This window comes from Anastrepha ludens, chromosome 2, assembly GCF_028408465.1.
Source record: "Anastrepha ludens isolate Willacy chromosome 2, idAnaLude1.1, whole genome shotgun sequence".
NCBI lineage: Eukaryota > Metazoa > Arthropoda > Insecta > Diptera > Tephritidae > Anastrepha > Anastrepha ludens.
The window spans coordinates 72,144,615-72,164,250 of NC_071498.1; the positions used below are offsets into that span (position 1 = coordinate 72,144,615).

The 19,636-nt window shown below is 35.2% G+C and overlaps 1 protein-coding gene across 1 annotated transcript in view; it reads left to right on the top strand.

Moving 5' to 3' along the window:
* Positions 1–3,256: 3,256 nt before the first annotated feature.
* Positions 3,257–19,636, top strand: part of LOC128866334 (dystrophin-like) — a 100,746-nt gene continuing 84,366 nt past the window's right edge. The window contains exon 1 of the mRNA XM_054107011.1: positions 3,257–6,209. The gene's annotated coding sequence lies outside the window, so the exon portion shown is untranslated. The remainder of the gene's footprint in view (positions 6,210–19,636) is intronic.

The following is a 19,636-nucleotide window of genomic DNA, read 5'->3' on the forward strand; positions in this document are numbered from 1 at the left end:
TTCCTTCTTCGAATTCTCTTTTATGAGCGGCAACTTGAGTTTGGAAACAGGAAAAAGTCACATCGAGCCATATCAGGCGAATACGGTGCTTGCGGAACGATATTAACATTATTTTTGTTCAAATAATCGCGAACAAGACGTGATGTGTGAGCTGGTGCATTATCGTGATGCAAGAACCATGACTTGTTGTCCCACAATTCCTTCCTTTTAAGAAGAATGTTCTCGCGCAAACGCTTTAAAACGTCTAAATAATATTTAGCGTTAACCGATCGGCCTTGCGGAAGGAACTCCGAGTGCACCACACCTTCGTAATCGAAAAAAACAGTCAGCATAACCTTAATTTTTGAGCGACTTTGGCGTGGTTTTTTGGGTTGATGTACGGCCCTCTTTGAACGATTTGTACCACTGAAAAACACGTGCACGCGGTAGAGCAGAGTCCCCATAGGTTGTCTCCAACATTTTTAAGGCGTCTGAAGCCGAAATTTTGTTGGAATAACAAACTTTCAACCAAATTCTTTATTCAACTTGAATTTCCATCGTTAAATTCGAAAAACACACTCGAGCTTGACTTGTTTACAGTAACACAGAAAAAAAACTATGTGACATATCACGCTGAAATTTGCCATGTAAGCTTATAACAATTCTACCAAAAAACAAAAAATTTATTTTCGCCATATGTCATCCGCGGACCATTTTATTGATAAAGTAACGTTCATATTTGAGCAGGCCCAGGACTTTTCATGCCATGTGTTATTTGGAGGTATTTCTAAACCGATGCAGGTCATCTAAATCTAAATATTTGTCCGACATTTTATGGATTATTAATAAATTTTAGAATTCTGGTGGAAAAGCCGCAACTTTTTTTGGTGACGCACCCTAACACTAACACCTACCCTAACATACACAATGCAGTTGGCCTGAGTTGTGTTTGCAAAATTCGAAAAGTATTCCATGCAGTTTAAGTTTTGCTGTGACGTTGTATTTGAATACTTGTGTGTTTTGAAAACTGCACTTTTGAAGATATAAAAGGATCACTTGACAGCTTTTTTCCACACAAATCCGGTTTTTTCGACGAATTCGCTCTCTCAAAATCTTATCCATAATGGTGTATTAATATTCCTCATATTTGCACCATGTGTCGTTTTGTTTTTTTTTTTTGCTTTGGAAATTTGGCAATCCCTTAAAAAACACTTTTCTTATTATCAATTCCTGGCTCTTGTTTTACAGAATGTATTTTATACCTTTTTTTAATAATTTAGCGTCCAGTTTTGGACGCAAGACTCGATCGCTCTGATATTATCTTTTCATGTGAGTAACTTTCTTTTGCTTAAGCTTTGAAGAATCTCAAAACAAATGAAATTTTGAAGCTCAGATAATTAAAACTAACCAGCAGCTGCTCTCAAAGTTCCAAAACTTCGACATCATATTGAACAAGTACAGATTTTTTGAACAGCACAAATTGTATTTTATGCTAAAGCCATATAAAAAACTTATGATTGGCGTTGAATACTAAAATATTCATAAGTAAAATTTACATACATACAAAATATTTGAATGGAATGCGCATACTCGTACGATACAAAACCTTAAAATCTCCGTATGCATATGTAGTATATATATATATATATATATATATATGTATATATATATATGTGTGTGTATGTAGCATATTTATATGCATATCTCCATATGTTTTCCTATAAAAAATATTGTAAATATGTATATATGTATGCTTGTATGACCTCATAGTTGAACTAAATAATTGGAAGCATACGAGCATTCGATTACTACTCCGCCGATTAAGTGTTGTTGACTTCAAATGAAACCCATTCATTCTCGATTCCCGATTGTCGTTTCTAGTTTTACTTTATTTTGTTTCACTTTGATACTCGATTAGAATGCATGTCATAAAATCTGTTTTTCATGTGGCAATCAATTGATTGTTGCAACACTTTTGCTGCACTCTTGATGACTCTTAAATTAGCTTACAATTTAAATAGGACAACTGCAATCATCCAAATTGCTTTATAATTTCACAATTTGTTAATCGATGTATGTGTGAATGTGTGTAGTAGTTTATGGGTTTGATAATTTTGAAATTCCTCACATTTGCCCATTTAGTAACAAAGGCTTATCACTACAAAGCCGGCAAAGAAATACATATACGGTAATACATAAATATGTAACTAAACTTGTTTTGTCTCAAAAGGGATAGTCTTGAGCTGGACCATGTTAAAGATATCTCTTAAAATCTTTTAGAGGCGTACTTTCTCATGCTGGCGCCTTTTTTTTTAACTGTATTGAAGCAGATCTTTTTAGTTTATGCCAATTTTACCATCCAAAACTATGTACTAGGAAAAAATTGTGAACAAAAATATTTTTCATTTAAGACTTCAGTTTTAGAGATATTTTTCATATCATTCAGCTAATACCAAAAAATATTTCCAACTTTTAACAAAATCATTTTGCTGTAGGCCATGCAATATAGCAGATCTTATAATACGCTTGAAAAAACGGTGGTTCATTTAACGTTTGGCATTTTAAGTGATTAGTCTATGAATAAAGGACCTAAGAATATTTTTTAACGCATTTTTGATTTTTACTAGTCATTAAACATGAAACCCAATTTTGTTCCAATGAACTACACGAGCTACCGAACGAGGTTTCAGACAACGTGATTCGCTGTCGTGTCACTTCTTTAACCTGATGTTGAAGAGGATCGTGCGAGCCGCAGAACTTAATCGCTCAGGCACAATTTTTATAAGAGCGTACAATAGTTGGCGTATGCCGCTGATATTGACATCATTAGTTCTGCTTTCTCCAAACTGGATAAAGAGGCAAAGCGAATGGGTTTGGTGGTGAACGAGGACAAAACGAAGTACCTGCTGCCATCAAAGAAACAGTCGGCGCACTCGCGTATCGGCAACCAAGTCGCTGTTAACAATTATGATGACGAGGTTGTAAAAGGCTTCGTTTATTTAGGAACCTACATTAACACCGATAAGAATGCCAGTCTGGAAATCCAACGTAGAATCACTCTTGCCAACAAGTGCTATTTTGGACTAAGTAGGCAACTGAGTAGTAAAGTCCTTTCTCGACGAACAAAACTAACACTCTACAAGGCTCTCATCATGTCTGTCCTAACGTATGGCGCAGAAGCGTGGGTGATGACAACATCCGATGAGGCGACGCTTGGAGTGTTTCAGAGAAAGATTCTGCGCAAAATTTTTGGACCTTTGCACGTTGGCAACGGCGAATATCGCAGGCGATTGAACTATGAGCATTATGACGACATAGACATAGCGCAGCGAATTAAGATCCAGCGGCTACACTGGCTGGGTCATGTCGTCCGAATGGATACAAGCGCTCTGGCTCTGAAAGTATTTGCTGCTGGTAGTAGAGAAAGAGGAAGACCTCCTCTGCGTTGGAATGATCAGGTGAAGAAGGACTTGGCTTCAGTTGGTGTGCCAAACGGGTGCCGGTTAGCACAAGAAAGAAACGACTTATTTCACCAATGGTAACTCCTTTTTTATGTTTCAACCCTCGAATTGTCTTTGGATGGGTGACATCTGGCATTTATGCTTAATAGCCCTTCATAAAAATAGTCTAATGAAGGCAAATCGAAGTTTCTAGGTGATCATAGCATACATAATACCGTTTGACTGATTATTCGCATTTCGCATTTTCGCATTTCAATGATTTTCGAATGGTTATAATGGAATGTTTGAATGGAAGAACGATCGATTTGTGAGGGACTAACCATAAATTAAATTTCTGCCACATCGTAGATATTCGCAGAGAGTCGTAGCATAATAGCTTGAATGCAGAGATATAAGAGTTTATTAATGCCTTTATAATTTTATCTTTAGGGATTTCTATAAGTTCTGTAAGCTATATCTATGTAAGGGGATTCTCAAACAAAATTTGATGGGTTTCCACTAAGCTGGAACCTAACTTATTACGCCGTTGCAATAAGAGCTTAATGAGGTCAAATTAAAAAGTAAATCTTCCAACAAGGGATACTATAGCTACCTATCATGGGCTAAAATGTGAAAGAGTTTTAGTTATAATATGTTCCAAAAAAGTTATCTTCTTATCATTGCACATGAAATTATTGCAAATATTTAAAATCTCAGATGTAAGACTCTTGAGATTTCGATAAACTCTCCAAACAAACGTCCAGACTTAGAAAATCCGAACGAAAAATCCCACTTTGACCCATTTAGAGTGCTCCAATTGAGTCCAAATGTATGACCGACCCCGACTAACTTTGGACGGCCGATCCACCCATGCCAGTGGCACACCCTCTGGAACTCCCCTGGGGGTTCCCCATACAATCATTTCAAAATATCACCATTTTTGGCCCTTACATGAGAAAAGAAACTAAAAAGTTCGACCCAAATTGGGGGACATCAGAATTCGTTTTAAAGGTATGGTTCCTTCGGCAAAGTTTCTTATTTTGATCCCTAGAATATGATTTTCACAGAGCAAAGGGCGATTTTTTTGCCACCCCACAAAAGACACTAAAAGTTTGACCCAAATTGGCGGACATCAGAGTTCGTTTTAGAGGTATGGTTCCTTCGGCAAAGTTTCTTATTTTGATCCCTAGAATATGATTTTCATAAAGCAATGGGCGATTTTTTTGCCTCCCCACAAATCGACCTGGTCTAATATATATATATAATATTTTGTATATATATGTATATATAATAGATTTGCATCAATAACATGTTAAGAAGTAGAATTCAGGAAGGTGTCTTTATCATTTTTACTACAATAGTAAAATCCAGCAGCATACAGTGAGTGACAGTGATAATCATTTACGTAAATATACTCGCAGTGAAACCAGTTGTGTGCCAGAAGTCCTTCTAAGACTGCCTGAGACATTTTGGCTTTCGTTGGTAAGCGGCAAAATGAGATACATAACTTTTCTTTGTAGGCATATGGGCAAAGAAACGCTCAATCTCCGATTCAGCTAGTGATTACGGCTAAAATAGTAACGTTTCCACGGTAGTCGGTTCTACAGATTTACATGTATTAGACCAAAGGCTCTCCACTGTTTTCTCAAAAAAGGCATCCTCAGAAAATTTACTTCGTAAGAACTTTTTATCAGTCCATGTCTATGGAAACTATATTTCGAAAAAGCTATGCAAATCGTGTAACCTCTTTATGTTTTTTCGCAAACCTTGCAAAAGCTTCCGAAAATTGCGCAAATACACTAAAAGCTTTTATATTACCTACGTAGCGGTATTCCAAACCAATTCCTCACAGCTGTGAGTAAAGCTTTCCAACAGCTGGGTCACTGTTTCATCAGCGCATAGCATTCCCACGCGCCTATCACTTTTGTTTTGTTACCGTCATTCGCGTGCACCCAAAACTCAGTAAAGCTGATGGAAATAACTAAACTTAGAACAAAAACAAATCGCAGCATCCAAGACACGCCACACACACTCTTGCGAGAGCTGGCAGCTCAGAGAGTAACGAATGAGTATTAGTGTTGCACATGTGTGCGAGCATTTGTATGTGTACTTTGTGTGCTAGTGAGCGAACTCTACAAAGCAGAGCATTTGTACATCAAAAAATACATACATATGTACATTATCAGGTCACAGCAGCCACCCACAACCAGCTGTATACCTCTTCAAACCCTCGCAACTGCGATTCTAATCCAAACAAATCACCAGCAGCTTAGTGTTTGTGGTTAACTTTTTGTTGTCTTTTTTAACTGTATTTTTGGCGCGCATGTGTTGCCATTGCTGTTGAACCTCTTGCCGGCGTCAAGTCAGTCCGTCCATCCGCCCAACTGTCAGCTGGCAATGCACGCACACCATTTTAAGTGGTGATGTGTTGTCCCGGCAAGTTGGTGTTGGATGGGATAGCGGCTACAGCACTCCACTCTTCTTATCGCTGGCAGTAAACACTTTTCCTAAGTCTCCAAAGAAAGTGTTGATGTTTGTATCGGCATGTTATCGCAGATGCCGGAGAAAAGTTTTTCATATATGTGTCAGTGTGCGAGCGGAGGAGGAAGTTGCGTATATCAGTAAGTTTGTGTATGCGTGTGCGTGGCGCTTACTCGCCGCCGCCAATTCAACTCGGAAATCAGTTCGTGTTTTGAATTTCTCCGGATCGCATGTAAGCAGCGGAAGATTGCCTCGAGTGGAACGAACGTGTGTGAAAAAAACAAAAGTGAAAAAAAGTGGTTGAAGAAAGTGAGAAATAGTTTTTTTTTTTCGTAATATTAGTAAAAGAATGAATTAAGAAAAATGTTTATACAAATGATCATGAGAAGAAGTTTTGAGGGAGCAATTTAAAATACTTAGTTCTTAATATTATGTAGAATTGGCATATAATTCGGAAAAGTGGATGCTTTTCATGAAAAATGTGAAGCTCTTGAAAGCTATGCACTGGTGCATATAAATAAAATAAAATATTAAACATCAGAAAAATGAGTTAACATTCAGCGAAAATTATTAACTAAAAAAGTAATTTCACGTATTACGTATTGTTGTTTTAGATGTAAAAAAATTGAGAAAAAGCATTTATTCAGCTTTTAAAAATGTGAAACACATAAATTAAAATAAAAAAATCTGTTAAACTTTTCATGGGAAAAAAAGTTTTTCGGATTCGGTAAATTCTGAAATAAGCAAAGAGACAACATTTCAAATATTACGCAAAAATCAAATAAACCAGAACGAACAAATAAAAAACTAAAAATTTGGTATGCAAACACAAAATATTTTGAAAACTTCTGCCTCATAAAATGCTAGAGAAATAATGAAGATTAAAAATAAAAAAAACAAAAAGTATTTTTTTTAATCAAATATCGATGTTTGAGATAAATTTGCTAAAAAAAAAAACCTGCTTGCACTCAGGAAAATTATGCAGCTCTCGCGCCTAAAAAGTGTGGAGAATTAAAAATGACAAGAGATCAAAGATAAGATAATTATTTGTATTTTAAAATCATCAGCATTCGGAAACAGCGAAACATTTTAAAACGTTACTACAAATTGAAAATTAACAAAAACAAATATGCATTCAACAATAAAAAATAAAAATAAATTTATAAATCTCACAGTTGCAGTTCAGGAAAATTCTGCAAAGTTTCAAAAGGTATTGAAAATAAAACAAAGAAAAAAACACAACAATAAAGTAAAAAATAATTATAAATTAATGATAAAAAAACAATAAAAAAAAATTATAAATCTATTAAATATTTGAATGTGAAAAATTAAAAAAAAAAATGTATTTTGGATTCTTCTACAATACATTGAGGAACAGCACAAATTTTCAAAACAGAACGAATAAAAGCTAGAAAAAAACATCAAATATCAAATAACACAATAAAAAAATTAACAATCCTATGGAATTTTTGGATGTGAAAATTTATTTGGAAGTATTCTGTATTTGGAAAAAATTTTTATAATTATTAAATCACAAATCAAATTAATTTTAAAGACTTATTGAAACCTAAACAAATCAAAATTCAAACTCCATAAAAATTCTAGCTGTGTTTGAAAGGCAAAAAACAAAAAAAAAGTCGTTTGCGTTTGGAAAAGTTCTGCAGTAACAACAACAAAACTAATAAATATACTAAATCAATATTCAATACAGCTCTTACATAAAACTTAACAAAAACTAGAAGAATACATCTGAAAAAAATACAACAATTTAAGAACAACAACATGAGAACTAAACAAATATCAAAACTTTGCCATCGAAAAATAAATTTGATGTGAGCAATTAAAAAATGATAATTATGAGATAACTAAAAGTACAAAAAATACTAAGCTAACAAAACTATTTATAAATTTCAAAACAAATTATCAAATTTGTAAATCGTTGTGTAAAACAATAAATTTTAAAAATATATTTAGTAAAAGCCTCTAAATTAATTAAATGTTTTAACTAAATGATCAGTTGTTACAAAAAAAAAAAAAAATGATTGGTATAAAATAAAATAAAATAAAATCACATGCCAATTGAACCATATAACAATAATGAAAACATAAACATATAATTTTACATACATAACTACTTAGCCCAGCTAACTGGGCCTACTCAGTTCCGCTAAGGCTAATTTAGTTATTATGAATTATACAATAAAAGTCCTTGCAGTGTTAAACGTGTTCACGAAACCCATTCAGTCTTTAACCATTGACGGAGAGCATTAACTATTGTTGATTTCGAGGAAACTCAGAGCGGAACAGATTCAAAGGAAATTTTGTAGGATTTTCAGATATTTATAACTTTATAATTGCCCCATATACCCGAGTTATACTTCAAGTTAGTTAGCGCGAAACTGATACTCGTATCAGTGTTTCTGCGAACTCCAGCTTTTTGAAATGCTAATAATAACGAGAGTTCGGCAGAAGCAGACGTTGGGCAAGAATCTGTGCTTCAACACTATTTCACACGTTGAAAGTGTATTGCGCTTACCTTTTGCACTTAATGCGTTTTCGAGCTCTATTTTGAGCACTGGCACGTTAGAACTTCCACAGAGGTTCTCGTAAGAGAAAGTGAAGTATTTTTTCTTTTTGCAACAAGTCGAGCGGTTCCCTTAACATTATCCGGCAAATGAAGACGTATGTGTTAATCATATGGGCCAAATAGTTTTCAAAGCTGTACTTAATCTTCTGCCTATGCACTGCGATGGACGCTGTAGTGCAGTTAAACTCAATGCATAATATTTAGCTCCATTTGCGCTCGCCGTAGCCGAATGGGTTGGTGCGTGACTACCATTCGGATTGCACAGAGAGAACGTAGGTTCGAATCTCGGTGAAACAACAAAATTAGGAAAAACATTTTTCTAATAGCGGTCGTCCCTCGGCAGGCAATGGCAAACCGATATATGTATATATATTTGCGCTCATTTGGTGATGGATTCTTCAGGCCATTATTGCCAATGCCCTGCCTGGTTTTGCGAGCTCAAGAAAGTCGTTTTTCACAATTACTTCAATGGTAGACTAGGTAGGTAGGTGGGGTGGTTGTCATAAAGACACACTAAGACCTTTCGCAGGTCCATTGTGATACCACTGGAGCTTATCCTTACTCTACGTGTTCCTTTTCAAACCATCCGGTAGCTTTAATAAACGAGCAGAGCTTCGTTAGTTTTAGATGGGCTATGTCCGCTACATCGGTTAGAAATGCTGTATCAAGAGTGCGCAGCCTTCTCATAGCTAGGCTTTCACACTCACATAAAAGGTGTCTGATTGTTTCCTCTTCTTCTGTATTAAGACAGCTTCTACAGAAATCGAAGTACGGGAGTCTTAACCTTCTATGGTAGATTAACGGATATGAGTTAAAATAATTTGAGGCTGAACTTGAACGTGTGATGGAATTCAGTACTCAACTGTAAGGAAAATTCGAAACGCGGAAAAGGGAAAGACGGCTCAATGAAAACTATTAAGGCACCTAAAAACAACACAAATTGGCTTACAATTTTCTTCAAACATGTTAAACTGCATTAGAGAAGTTTTTGATACCGTCTTAAGCCCAAATAAAAAATGCAAAATTTTTGATTTGATTCAAACTGTGGCATATATAGAAAACTTACTCAGGAAAATAATCAAATTTATATAGATAAGCAAGTTTGAATTCATTCTAAAACAGTTTTTATTTTTTACCTAAAGAGATTTGCGATAAGACTCGCTATATGATCTTTCCCCATCAAATGGTCGTCTAGGGCTTATAAATCTTTTCACGCTTGACTGCCTTAAATGATGGAAATAATATTTGTGATTAAACTGTGCATAGCCTCGATTTCTAGTCCCTTTGTTCCGGCAGAATTTGGCCTTAGCTCGGCACTTGAGGCCCATGTTTTTAAATCCGTATAAAACAAGTTGCGAACCTATTGTATCCTTTTGATCCTCATGCCAATTCGCATTTCATATTTTTTGATATATCGACCCCGCCTTTTACTAACAAGAAAGCCGTACTTTCCTCTGCCATGGGTAGTGGCATACCGGTAGCATTTTTTTCTTTTTGTCATTGTATCATATTATTTTTCTGTAACTGAACATTTTGAGGTTTCGAGCCCTAACAAACTTTTGTCTTTCTTTTCCCAGTGCTTAGCCGGCTTTAATGCTAATACAAAAAGGGGAGTTTGAAGAAACTTTCAAGTAAATTTGATCTCGTTCAGTTGACTTAATATTTTTCAATGCACATTTTTTGCTTACCAGAAACAATTTTTTCACATGGATAGAAGTAAGTGTGCATGCACAGACATTTGTTTAAAAACGCACAGGTACGAACGAGATAGCATAAAAAACAATGGTTCCATAGAAAGATGATATGCGCTTTTTGCATTTCTTCTTTATCAGCGCATGTAAAATATGTAATAATGCCATTGCGAGAGCGCCTTTTTGTATGCAACACAAAAATTTGCATGCCACTTTAAAAATCCAACTGGCTGCTGGTCAATACTTGTGGTTTAATTTCCGCCTTTTGCAAATTCTGTTTCCGCTAGCAATGATTTCCGTATGCGTAATTTTTTTTTTTTTTTTTTGTGGTTGATCCATTTTTATCGAAACAAATTTACATTTTACTTTTTCATATGGTTTTCTCTCAAATCGTTTTGTTTTGCGACACGCGTAGCCATGCCATGGAATACCGGATTTTAGATATGACGGTTTTCGTTCACAAGCGTTCGCCTGAATAAACATGCCCATATTTTTTTGCAAGTTTTGAGAATATGTAAAGGTAGCAGTGTAAGTGTGTTTGTGTATGTGTGAGCTACTGGGGGCTCAATTGTGTGTATTTCACATGTTTACGTGTATTCACTCACTCGCTCGCTCACTAGCACATAAATTTCAATTAATTTATGCCATTCGTAGCTGCAATTAAATGCAAATCTGTGGTGAATACAAACACGCGCACACGCATTTTATGCATGCCCTGTTGGAAATCGAACTAGCTTGGATCGAGCTAAGAATTAGGTCTTAGAGAGGGGTACTGGTTTTCGATCTATTCCTACCGTGATGCTTTCTTACTCATACGAGCTGATGCTTTCCTAATTTATGCTGACATTTAGAATGCATATTGAAGTAGTTCGTAATTGGGCAGTTTATTGTAATAAACTTTGCCGAAAGAAAGAGAAAAAAACTGCAGCTGGCCGCCCGAGCGTTATGCCACTGACAAGATAGCGGAGCGGGTCTTCGTTCGATTTTGCGTTTTTTACTTTTTTCGATTTATTGGACAATGAAATCTGATAATTTATTCTGCTTTCACTAATCGAGAAAGTTTAAGATGAGCAGATCGATAACCTTCTATAGCCAGTCTCAGCTCAAACCGACAGGGACTCGTCATCAGGTTGATAGGCTACAGGAATTTCCTTACTGCACGGGTTCGATAAAAACTGTAAACGAAGAATATTAACAAGAACAAATTACCTGGTTCAGTTGAGTTGGATTTAATAGTTTTACATTCTCTACAAAAATGAAAAAAATCTGCTTTTTTAATTAAAGGAAAAATAAATAATTTCTTTGTTTTTTAATGAAAAAAGTTATATATAAAAGTTCTCGAACGACAAAACATTAAAAAAATCACTAAATACCGCGAACTTTATCGAATTATTAAAACAAAATAAAGCTTTTGTTTCCTTGTTTAATCAAGTACAGTCCTAAAATCGAGACAAGGCTAAATTTTATTTAAAAATTACAGTAGGTTGTTTTTTAAATAACAAATTTTGGGTTTCCAAATCGAGAAACGTATGTGGGCAAAAAGTAAGGTGAATTTATTTGTCAAACTTCGCGGGATTAAAATTTTCAAGAGTGCATTTTTCGATTTTTACAATGTCTGATTTGATTGAGCAGAGAAGTGCCATCAAATTTTGTTTGCGGAATTAAAACTTCGGCTGCGGAAACGTTTAGCATGTTGCAGAAGGCATTTGGTGATTCGACTATGTCGCAGAAAAGTGTTTATAAGTGGTACAAAGACTTCAAAGAGGGTCGAGGACGTGTTGATGACTTGGAGCGCTTCGGACGACCATCGACATCAACAGATGACCAACACGTCAATAAACTGAAGGAGCTAACTCTTAAGGACCTTACTGATATGATCGGAATATCAGAAGGATCTGTGAAAACCATTTTGAAAGGCCATTTGGGCCTACGAAAAGTCAAATCTCGTTTGGTACCGAAAACTCTCAATTTCTTGGAAAAAGTCGTCGCGATGATGTGTGTGAAACAATGCTTTCAGACTATCAGGACAAGCTCAAATGCATCATTACGGGAGATGAGACTTGGATTTATGCTTACGACCCTGAAACAACCGACCAATCAAGCGAATACTCGTATCGTGCTAAAGGCGAGGCCAGACCGAAAAGAGCACGTCACAGTCGTTCAAAAATAAAGATCATGATGAAAGTTTTTTTTCGATTTTCGTGGTGTGGTGCACTATGAATTCCTTCCACCTGGCCAAACTGTTAATAAGGAATATTATTTGAGAGTTATGCGTCGTTTACGTGAAGCAATTCGTCTAAAAAGACCAGAATTATGGGCCAACAACTCTTGGTTTTTGCATCACGATAATGCACCGTCTCACACTGCACTCGTTCTTCGTGACCATTTCGCCAAAAATTCCACGCATATCGTTCCGCAACCACCGTATTCGCCTGGTTTGGCTCCGTGTGACTTCTGGCTATTCCCAAAACTCAAGAGACCACTCCGGGGAACGCGTTTCGAGTCGATTGAGGAGATAAAAGCTGAATCGAAGAAGGTGCTGATGGCTATACCGAAAATGGACTATTTGGCATGTTTCGGGGATTGGAAAAATAGTTGGTGTAAGTATATTTCATCGAGAGGGGATTTTTTTGAAGGGGATGAAATTGATTTACAAGAATAAATAAAGATTTTTCATTTTACAACCAAATTCACCTTACTTTTTGCCCACAGAGTATGTACGAAAGTTTCCAAATTATAAAAGCTTTTAAAAACTCGAACACAAAATACCTTGTAATTATAATAAAAACAATTTTTTAAACAATTTTTAGATAAAAAAAAAATTAAATAAAAGCTTAAAACCCATTTGTTTTAATCAAAAGGTCCAATTTTTAAAATAAAAATAAATTAAAACAAAAAAATTACTAACCTGGCCGTATTACAGAAACAAATAAATGAAGTACTTAACAAAGAACGCAGCTTGCCAAACTGCAATAAACTGCTATCTCTAAATTGAGGGAAATATTGTAAAATATTTATCAAATCACAAAAAAAATTCATAAATGACTGCCTCAAAATGGAAAAAACCTAAGATTTTCTCTTTGACAAAACTCGCAAAAATTTAAATAACTACGACCGATTGCCGAATCCTAAAAAGAAATTAGAAAACTATGGCATAAAAAAATGTACGAAGTTCAAAAAACAAAGCGACATATAAATTTCTCTTGTGTTTCTAAAGTTTCGAATTAAATTCATTGAATTATACAACTTACAACCTAAAAACAAAAAACTATCGAAAAAATTTATTATATTGAAATCGAGCAAAGTGCTGAATTTTACACAACTAATATAATAATAAAATTAATAATGAATATAAGAAGGAAAAACCCGACTTAACTGAAATATTTAGCAAGAAAAAAAAAGTTCGGCCAGATAATAAAAACGAAAAATGTAATAATTTGCTCCACTTTCTGTGCTCAGTGTTTTTCCTACACAAATTCGCTTCGTTAGTAAGATGCAAATGCACGAATAGTTTAAATTCATTGTAAAAACAAAACAAAACACCAGCAACAATCAGTATTTTCATTGCTGTCAAATAACTACAAGTGCAATGTTTAGTTTGAACTGCTTTCCATGCGCTGTGTTGTTGCTGCATTTGACTGAAAAATAATCTATCAATCATCTTACAACTGCAAATAATTATATAAATTTCAAATTAAAAGTTCAATATTGAAGAGAATATTGCAAATATTTATGCTGCATTTGCATATTTGATGGTAGTGCCAGTGTTCGAAATCTAAATAAATTGTGTTACAAAAAGAAAATTCTAATAAAAAGTATATTGGCGCGAAAATTGTCTGGACTAAGGGTGTTTGAAATTTATGCATAACAACTCAACAAAATATTTTTTCTTCCTTTAGCATTTAATAAATATTTTGACGAAAGCCCATACATATTTTCTCTAATGCATTGAAAGCTCTTTAAATACTTCGGAAAGGCGTAAATGTGTGTTTGCTTTGTATACACAAACGTACATACACACGTATATATTATATACATAAGTATTATTTAAAACATGTCCGAACGTGTATACTAGAAAATCAAAGTTTATGCAAAAAATTTTACATTTTCGTTTACTTTCCTTTTCGGTATACCAAGTCATAAAAAATTTAGGTCTCTGTTGGTCAGGAGCGATAACCGAGGTATAACCCAAATACCGTTTTCATCTAAATCCGATACTTTTGATCTGTAGTCAATTAAAACAAACATTGGATTTAAATATATGTATATATATTTTTTTTTCTCACATTTATTTTATACATCTGTCCTTTGACATTAAGTACCTATGTTGTTGAACAATTTGGTCAGGATTTATATACATCGCTTAATGGCCAGTGCCAAAAGCGATAAAATTAAAATAAACGAAATAATATACAATTAAATAATATACAATAATACAATACAAGTTTCACTTTACATGATTACATTTTACAACTATTTTTAATTTTTTTTTGAAGTGAAACTTCTTTGGGCGCGTCGGGTGCCCCAAGGCAGATTGAAAATAGGCGAGTGAAACGGTAAGTTCCGAGCGTTACCGAAATCCGTCAAATGGGCGGGGCCAAAGAGCAGCTGCTCCTTCCCACTCTCTCCTATTCGCTCTCTCTGTCGCTCTCTCGCATCGCAAGCGCTGAACGATGTGAGGGAGCCACCGAGACACGCCGAAATGTATATAGCACACAAGTAAGCATTGAAGTAGACTGGCGACATGCAGGCAACCGACAATCGACAACCGACAACGGGTATTATAGATAGCCATAGCCCGTGCAAATGAGTGCTGTGTGTGAGTATCAGATAAAGCGCCGATTGAATGTGTGTAAGCGGGAAAGCAATAAGAAACTGCTGTGAAGTAAATAGATGGTAGGTATGGAGGAGACGAAGCGATACAATGAGTGGGTTTGCCAAACGAGTGACGATAGTTGAAGTAGAAGGTTGTAAAATGACATTTCAACCGTTTCGGTGATCAAAGCAAATTGATTAACGCGCCAAAAGTAGGCAAAAAATACCATTGGAAGTGCAAAGAAATGTCAGCGTCAAGTGCAACACTGCACTCAAGTGTCAAATTTGAAGCTAATAAGGACAAAAAAAAAAAATAGTACAAATTTATGTGGAGTGATATAGAAAAAAAAAAATGAAAACCTGAATTTAACACGGGAGAGGGGGGAGAGATCTAAACCGGGGCTCCCATGCATGGAACAACCAACTTAGAAGTTTCACTTCTACCGTGCGTGAGTCTGCAGACCCTAGTTTTTTTTTTTTACATATTTATGGTTTTTTAGCATTTATCATAGTAGGTCGCTTGGTCGGGTTCTCTTTAAACGCCTTTCCCCGTTTCTTTCCCTTTCAAGAAGTTTGCTGATTTCTGCATTACTGTGTGTGTGTATTTTTTCAAAGTGCCTTGTTGTTATCTTTTTGATTTCTTCGTCTACTCTTGCTATATTAAAAGTCCTGTGGATGTCATCATTTTTCGTGTACCTGTCAGACATGGTCAGAATTCGAAGAATCTTGGATTGCTGTCGTTGGATTTTTTCTATATGAGTTTTTTTAGCCGTTCCCCACACCTGTAATCCATATAGCCTGATTTGAGACTTTGGATTTTGGACTTTATTTGTAATTCTATGGATCTGTTGAATAGTCGCATGTTTTTTCCTAAATCCAAATTGATGATCCGGTATTATACGTTTTTGGTCTAGAAGTTGGCTTATCCGATCACGCAGTAATTTTTCAGCAATTTTAGATATTGTCGGTAATAAGCTTATTAGTCTATATGATGACACGGTAGTTGGATCTTTACCCGGTTTTGGCAATGCAATAATCTCTGCCACTTTCCAGAGTTTCGGAAAATATTGTAAGCGAAACATTGCATTAAAACCGTTTCGCAAGTATATATATGCCTGGTTGGTAGCTCCGCTAATGCTTTTCCTGTTATCATGTCATATCCGGGAGCTTTTTTATGTTTTATTCCTTTTTTGATGCAAGCTATTATTTCGTGTGTATTCGTCCTTTTTATTTTTGTAAAATCATAGTGGAAGTTGTTTTGGTTGTTGATTTTCTTTTCTTCGTCATTTGATAGAACTTTTTCGAAGTAATTTGCCAATGTTTTCGCTTTTTCCTCTTTTGTAACAGCCCATGAATTGTCATCTTTTTTTAGCGGTGGTTGATGTTTTATTTGAGTTTTTAATTTTTTAGTAATATACATTTCCATAAAGGGTAGTTTGTATCTTGATAGGGAGTCGGATTCTTCAAATAGTTTTCGATTTCTTTGTTATTTCTTTTGTTTAAAGTATCCTTAAGAATTTTTGTAGCTAAGTTTAGTTTTCTCTTGTCGTCAGGTGATCTAGTTTTTTCCCATCTTTTTCTTAACTTTATTTTTTCAATAATTTGCTTTTTAATAGTAATGTCAGTTGTTGGTGTATTTGCTCTATTTGCTTGCTTTGGTGTCGATCTTATCCCTGCTTCTAGTACTACGTCATTAAAATGGATAATGGCATGTTCAATGTCAAGTTGCGTTTTTAATATCACATTTGGTATAAGTTGATCGTCAATATAGTGGCGGAATTTTGCGCAGTTGGCTCTGTCAATAAGTATGCGAAAAGATGTATCTATAGATTTTATATAACTTACATATTCAAGTAATATCGGGGAGTGGTCAGAAGAAAGTTCATAGCACGACTGAATTGTCAATTGGTTATGGCTTATGTTTTTGGTTATGCAGATATCGATCAAGTCTGTAATTTTTTTTACGTCAGTTGGCCAATAGGTAGGTTCTCCGGTACTTATAAATCTGCAATTGTTTTTGTTAATTGCGTTAATTAGAATACGCCCCTTTTTGTTGGTGAGTCTTGAGCCCCAATCAATGTGTTTTGCATTGAGATCTCCAGCTGCAGCAAGTCTATTGTTAAGCGTCTTTATGTATTTGTCATATTGATCTGAGCTTATTATGTGTCTAGGTGGGTAGTATATGGAGGAGATGGATACTGGTCCATTTTTGTCATAGATTTGTACTGTCGTCGATTGAAGATAAGGCGTCGAATGTTGGAGTTGTTCATTGTGCGTTATGCTTGATTTAATAATTATAGCAGTCCCTCCGTGGGCTCTTTCATCAGGATGGTTTGTCACATACATTTTGTATTTAGGAAATTTCAGAAGACTTTTATCAGTGAAGTGTGTTTCTGCAATCAATGCTATGTCAATATCTTTTGAATATCTATCTATATGAATTATAAAAAATTATAGTGCCGTTATGCATAATAACTTTTTGGATATGAAGCCTTAAAGCGTAGTCGCCCATCTGTAGTTAGTGGCAAACTTTCGAGTGCATTTTTGTTATGCCTAGATAGTTTTTAATTTTAGTTATACATAGTTGGAAGGACTCTCTTATTCGGAAATCGAAGAATGAAACAAATCTCAGGCCGCCACCTCTTACTGGTGCATCCAGTCGAAAAATCTATAATACCACTTCTGATTGGTGTGCTGATAAAGAAAAGAGTATAAAATAGTAATTTTAGTGTAATAGTATAGCGCATAAAATCTCGATAGTAGCCTCTGTTTTAAAAGCTAAGCATCTGTGTTAGAGCAAAACCTATGGAGCGGAGTTGTAACCTACTCAGCTTAGCAGACTAATGTTCCTAACACTGATAAAACCTTGTTGACTTAGCTTTTCTGTACGAAAAAGTCATCTCATGACATTTGATCCAATACGTATCTGCTATATCGTTTGTTGTCATGAAACTCCGTTGCCTTCACACTACTTGTACTTGTTGATGAGTTTACAGATATTAGTCAAAAAGCACGTGTATACCTTCTTCCCAATACTTACAAAATAGTGATGAACCACGGCAACGAGCGCTTTTTGCCGGGGATGCCAGCATCTTAGCTTTATATCTGGCAGCAAGTTATTTTCCAAGATATCCTCTTCTAATTCTTAGTACTTCCATTCAAAGATGATAGCAATGTTAGATGCTCTGAAAAAGAGAAAGGCATCTTCTTGTAGTTCATCAAAATGTACTGTAGATAGTATTTTTTATTTATTTATTTATTAAAAGAGTAACAATTATAAATAATTATTCCACTTAAAGAGCTAAAGCACTGTCTACTATGGCCTTCGGCTATTAGTATAATAAAAATGGCAGCGTGTCTTATAGCCTTAACTTACATCTAGATACATAATCACAAATCTTATTTAAATTGCATGCCGTTGTCTGTTTGAGGAGTTCCGATGGCTTGATGCTTGAGAAAAAGGATGTTCTGATATTTTGTAGGGGAGTACAAGTATCTATCAGATGAAGTGTAGTAAATTCGTTGGATCCACAAAAAGGGCTTGTAGGCTTCGGTGAACCGCTGAGCAGGTGGGCATGTGTCATGAGTGTGTGACCGATTCTCAGTCGAGTAAAGATTTTTGCTTGGTGACATAATGCAGATGGAGGGTAGATATTTTTTCCCCCAAAGGGGTTAAAGTTTTTATATAGCATCCTTAGTTGCTGTGTTATCTGCGGCAAGTTCTTTCGCTAGTATCTTTATGTCATTGCAAGTGATATAGTCAAATGTGTGTAGAGGTTCCTTATTCGCCTCTTTCGCTCTCTTATCAGCTTTTTCGTTACCATTTAGCCCAGAGTGCCCAGGCATCCACATAATTTTGATTGCACCTATATGTATTGAAATTATATTGCGGATTATTGTTATCATCGGGGTGTCATTTGAGGGGTTTAAGATAGCTTCGATTGAGGATTTGCTATCGGTGCAAATTAAGTGCTTGCTACATTTCTGGAAGGCAAATATTACTGCAGATAGTAATTACTTGTATTCCCTTTGAAAAGGCAACATTAATTTTTGGTCCACAAGCGCGCGATTTACGTGTTTTGCCGTTAAGTTGCGTAAAAAAAAACTAAATTCTGTTTTTGATTATTAAAATTTATTTATTTAATTCAATACAACGAACTACTCCAATGGAAGGGAGGAATCAGACTGACTTTATGCTTTTACTTCAAGTTTAATCAAAGCTTACATATTTGCTTACTCGATATATTCTGTTTTTCTTACTTGCTAAATTACATTGGCTTATGAAAAAATACTTATTAATATTACATTTTAGTGTGGGAACGGAAATGCTGATACTACAATATTTATTGTAGTGGACAGTAAAGTTAGTTAATTTTGGAACGGTTGCAATTCCTGGAATTGCGACCGAAAAATAATTTTGATTTGTGAATTTAATAATAATTTTTGCAAACAAAACGGAAGTTGGTTTAATATTACATTTTGTCTTTAGTTATACTTGCAATGAATTCATCTATGCTTGGTTTTATATATGTAATGCTTGGCTTTACATATGTAACTCGCGTTTGATCGTTGAAAACGTCTATTTTGCTTATAACTTCGTTCTTTTGGTCCAAGTCTATCGCATGGGCATCGAATCAATCGTT